Raw genomic sequence first — 5,777 nt, 5'->3', positions numbered from 1 at the left:
CTCTCTCTCTCTCTCTCTCTCTCTCTCTCTCTCTCTCTCTCTCTTCTCTCCTCTCTTCTCTCTCTCTCCTCTCTCTCTCTCTCTTCTCTCTCTCTCTCTCTCTCTCTCTCTCTCTCTCTCTCTCTCTCTCTCTCTCTCTCTCTCTCTCTCCTCTCTCTCTCTCTCTCTCTCTCTCTCTCTCTCTCTTCTGCTCTCTCTCTCTCTCTCTCTCTCTCTCTCTCTCTCTCTTCTCTTCTCTCTCTCTTTTCTCTCTCTCTCTCTCTCTCTCTCCTCTCTCTCTCTCTCTCTCTCTCTCTCTCTCTCCTCTCTCTCTCTCTCTCTCTCTCTCTCTCTCTCTCTCTCTCTCTCTCTCTCTCTTTTAATTCTTTACGCCCGCTAAGTTTCATTGAAGTACGTGGCGTACCTTTGCATCTCTCTTTGACACTTTCTGGGCAGTGCTCCCTGATGATATGTTTATATCCGTCAAGTATCCTAACATACGACATTTTAGTACGTCGGACTTAATTTGAGCAGGCCAGAAAGAGAGTCCACTTGTGTTGGATCCTCATTCAGGTTGAAATCGCGGACAACGTGTCGGCTGGCGTGGCTGCTAGGCGAGCAGCGCTGGCTCCATGCGTACGCTCCTTTTTCATCCTAGCTAAACCCCTGCAATAAGAACCTTTCTTCGTATCAAATGGCAGCGTTGTTGGGATGGTACGGATGGTAATAAGCTCAAAGCAATGAAGCCAAGCTAGATCAGTGGTTATCCTATTCTCGCAGAGTAAGGCGTGGAGAAGTGATCCTCGTTGCCTAGCATGGGCCACACGTATATAGCCCACGTATCTGTTGGAAGGAGCCAACAAACTATTGCTATCGATGAGGTGCTGTTGTCGCCGTTTCCTATGTGATTGTGTGCGCCCGCGCCTCCTGGAAGAAGAACGTTACGTCATTTTGGACAACATGGTCATCTTCCTGACAAGAGGCGTTCTGAGATTCAACCTTGCAAGCTCTAAGATCATGCATATAGTTAGAGATTGAATGAAATGTCTTACGTTTTGTTACGTTATAGCTTAAGACGGACCTATAGTTACCTCAGCAGGATAACTTCCAGCAGTATGACTTTCTGACGTTCCGTGACATTCTAGGAGACAACTCGCGCTTTCTTGAATGTAACCAGCCATTTTTGTTCCTTAAACTTATAAACTTCGGGGACCATTTACACGGGTCATTAGCTAGGTAAAACTTGTTATGGGCGCCAAATGGACACTGCAGTCGACGCGCCCATAAACCCCAATAAACAACAACGGCGTACGACAGATGTTCCATACTTTGGTTAAATGCTGCGCCATCCAAACAAATCATGTGGTACCTCTCTTAGCATGTTGAAAAAATAAGGGATAAAAAGTGACGTATATTGTGCGTACTAAACTAATTGTAACATTATACCATACTCACTAACACTAACGTACTAACGTACTAGTGACGTACAGTAACATAATTTGTTTTTCACTGCATAAACGCTACTTCATACCGCTATGTGATGCACAATAACAACCAAAAAAGTTTTCGTATTTTTCCAACATGAGAGAAAAATGGAGAATTGGTACCATCTGGAATTTCAACGATGGAGCTCAAAAACGACGCACAGTATCATTTTCCCGGATGAAAGTACCGCAGCCATCTGTCAGTGGACAGTCGTGCACTTAGACTATAATTTTGACGCGGCCGGTAATCTACCAGCAAATAATGGTTGCAGTGTAGGTTGTTTCATTATTTGGTGTGCCCGAGAACGAAGACACACCATCTCATTACGAAGCATTATGTTTGAGGTGAGATGGTCGTTTTCGTTTTTCAGAACGCATATTAGATGAGCTGTTTGTGCTTTCTTGTGATTGTGAGCTGGGTGCCGCTCAAACTGTCGAGTGACAAGTGTCAGTATGTTGCACTTAATCTGGACCCTTAACAAGTAAGATCCATGTGTCCGTGCCTTTACGTGACAAACCGACTTTGCTGTTCGAATTTTCAAAAGTCCTTGATGTGGAAGTGGATTCGCAACGGATTCATATCGTAAAACTGGTCTGCTGAGTCGGACCGGACCGGATGGATTGAAAAACCTGGGGAAGGCATATTAGCGGGCGGATTGGACCGGACTGGATCCCGAAAGTTCACTCCGTCGTGCTCTGCGGTGTACTCATGTTCCTTTTTTCTTTATCTTTACAAATAACTGCCTATCACGAACATATGGTCGTTAAGTTATAACTGGGGAAGGGATTCCATTGTTTTACTTGCAGGGGGTTTTAATGGTCACTACCGCGCATTCCCTCCGGCTTACATGTTAAGTTCTGTTCAGTACATTGTTTTCACTGCATACTTCCTGATTTCATGCATCTTTGCAGTAGTGCTGCGTTTGCTAACATCGCTTGGATGCATTGATACTTGCGAGCTTGAATGATGCAACGCAATCATTTATGCCAGCCTTCTGTCATATAGGTTTGTGTGGCAACCAGCAACTACATCCTTCATTTTTTTCTGAGGTTAAATGGGCTTAATGCAGTGCTCTTCGCATTGCGGTGGATCTTGTGTTAATTCCTCTTTCACCTTTTCATGAGTAAAAAACAGACATATGCTGCCCCTAAAGTTGGCGCTGGTTCCCACGATCACGACAGTCACCAATGCAGTCACGCTAGTTTTGCGACGTGATATTAACCCAAGTTCTTGGTGAGTAAATACTATAGTGGAACGAACATGTAACAGAAGTGTTTTTGCATTATGGTGCAGCGGCCGCCACTTGAGTATCGTATCAGTAAATGTGTGTAAGGTATATTTTATCGCATTTGCCATCATTTCCTGCGCCTCACTAACCTTTGCATTAAGCCCATCCGGTAAAGGGGTCCTGGAAAGGTAAAAAAAGCTTGTAGTTCCTTTGCTCTACTTAGCCGTAACTTCGGGAAGAACTTCATTTGGCGACTTTTGTGGCTGTGGTGGATAGCATTTTCAAGGTTTTGCACTCTACGTTTACCAACAAAGCTAGTGTAAGCACTATGGTCTTGAATCCCAACTGAACTAGAGGAAAATAGCATGGCGTGAAGAAATGTTGACAGACTGTATGGAAGAATCACCACTTCAGTGCTTCGGAAAGGTAAATACTTGAATGGCATTGCGCAACTCATGAAATCATTAGTAAAAAGTTTAGTGTTAAATGTAGGCGCAATGGCAGCAGCCTCCGTATATAAAGGGTCTGGACTTGGCCCCGAGGGCCCAGTCGGGCGCATGTCACGTGCACCTCGGCTGCCCCTTCTGTTGCCAGGGCCCCAGAAGAAGCCGGACGCCCGTCAGGCGCACCTTGGCTGCCCCGTCGTCTGCTCAGGCCCCGGAACCCAGCCGGACACCGAGGCGCACCTTGGCTGCCCCGTCGTTGCCCAGGCCCCAGAACCCAGCTGGAGCCCGTCAGGCGCACCTCGACCGCCCCATCATCTGCCAAGGCGCGGAACCCAGCCGGACGCCCGCCAGGCGCACCTTGGCTGCCCGTCTGTTGCCAAAGGCCCCGGAAACCGGCCGGACGCCCGTCAGGCGCACCTTGGCTGCCCCGTCTGTTGCCAAGGCCCCAGAACCCAGCCGGACACCCGTCAGGCGCACCTCGACCCCCCCATCGTCTGCCAAGGCGCGGAACCCAGCCGGACGCCCGTAGGCGCACCTGGCTGCCCCGTCTGTTGCCAAGGCCCGGAACCCAGCCGGACGCCCGTCAGGCGCCTTGGCTGCCCGTCTGTTGCCAAGGCCCCGGAAACCAGCCGGACGCCCGTCAGGCGCACCTTGGCTGCCCCGTCTGTTGCCAAGGCCCCGGAACCCAGCCGGCCACCCGTCAGGCGCACCTCGACCGCCCCATCGTCTGCCAAGGCCGGAACCCAGCCGGACGCCCGTCAGGCGCACCTTGGGTGCCCCGTCTGTTGCCAAGGCCCCGGAACCCAGCCGGACGCCCGTCAGGCGCACCTTGGCTGCCCCGTCTGTTGCCAAGGCCCCGGAAACCAGCCGGACGCCCGTCAGGCGCACCTCGGGCCCCCTCAGCTGCCAAGGCCCCGTAGCTAAGTCGACTGGAGCTCAGGACCGACCGGCGGCGGCTGACAGGACTGCGAGCAGCAAGCCAGACGAGGCGCGCGGCACCGGACCTGACGGCCCGGCACGCCAGTCCGACAGGCTGCGTCCGATCCTCTGGCACACGAGACGCGTGACGGGCGCCAGGCGGCGGCGCGAGGCGGCCGCCGACCAGCCGCTGATGGCCGAGCCACCGCCGCCGGCTTTCCTCGTGTGAAACCCAGACGTGATGTATTAGAAACCAATTATTCAGGATGGGTGGGCTAAGTACACTGGACAGAATAAATGTAGGGTGAAAGGGTGATTAATGAAAGAGGCGACTAATGGTGTTGAGGATGAATTAGGCCATCGTCTTGTTGACAATGCGATTACTTTTCGAAACCAAGATTACTGGTGGTGTGACCTCTCCCACATTTTGTACTTTGGCCTGGCAGCAAGGACATATTTATATATCTTGTAAATAACGGTAAAGTAGTCTGAGAGCAGTCCCTTGAATTTACAGATGATTTCAAAGTGTTCCTTACAAGAAATAGAAAACACTATGACTTGATACAGATGGTTTGGGCAAGCTCGTTGAGTCGTCTGAAACATGGGTAATGAGAGTCACCTAAATGAGCTGTAAAATCATTCCTATAGGTAGAGATTAAATCGAATGTCTTGCGCTTTGTTACGTCGCGTTGCATTACGGCTCGGATTTAGCATACTTCTTCTCGAAGCTGGCGAGGTAAGGGCAGCTCAAGTTGACGCGAAGCATCGGAGGACACGCGCGGTCCGGAACGGGCGTGACCGGTCGCTGCCCGTGAGAAGCCCTGACCACTCTTGGGCGGAATGGGCATACATGTGGACATGAAGAACGTGCTCTAGAAAGTCTCGTATAGAACAGTGACGATGCCATCCTCTGCAATGTTTTGTTGGGGTAGGGAAGCTGGAACATATTCAGCTGACTAGAAGACTCCATCCCTGGTAGCCGGTTATGCACATCCCTAGAGGGGGGAGAGCTTTGCATAATCTATGAATACGAACTAAGTGCAACATATTTCCAAATCTTTGAGGATGTTCATTGATTTCTTAAAAATGATTCTGCTGACAGAGTACATTCAAAAACCATAACTATCTATATAACTGGTCAGGGATAGTGCAATCCCAGGGCTCATTGTTGCACTCACGCTCTATGCTTCTATACATTTACGTCTAACAAACATTACTGAGGGCCTGAAATCCTCGGCAGAGCACAGCATCATACTTTCATCTTTCATCATCTTTCCCTCCATACCATCTTGGGACCTACTACCGTTGGGTTTTTGCATCACTGTTCCGTTATACCGAATACATGCGTTGTCAGGCTCGGGAAATGCTTCCATAAGTATATTTATTCGTTTGAATCTTACGTAACCTCCAGGGTTCCCGCTATGCTTCATAAGGCAAGCTGTTGGTGGAACTTAGCGTTCAAGTATTTAGTGTCGCACTGGTTCACCGTGTTATTTGACAGCCTTGTAACACTTACAACGGATGGCGGAGGGCGGAGTGGGGGCTGGTCTACCCAGAGCTGACGAACACAAGTCGTCGGTGAGCCAATTTAAACTGAGATGTAAGCAGCAGCATACATTGGGAACATGACAGCCTATATCGCACAACGTTTGACTGAATAGCCCGTGCTACAAATATTGAATATCTTGTTATGTACTGGATGGAAACAGTGAAACGGCTTT

Source organism: Pollicipes pollicipes, unplaced genomic scaffold (assembly GCF_011947565.3).
Source record: "Pollicipes pollicipes isolate AB1234 unplaced genomic scaffold, Ppol_2.1 Scaffold_4881;HRSCAF=5763_pilon_pilon_pilon, whole genome shotgun sequence".
NCBI classification, from domain to species: Eukaryota; Metazoa; Arthropoda; class Thecostraca; order Pollicipedomorpha; family Pollicipedidae; genus Pollicipes; species Pollicipes pollicipes.
The sequence above is the reverse complement of the archived record's forward strand: the minus strand, read 5'-3'. Positions refer to the sequence as shown.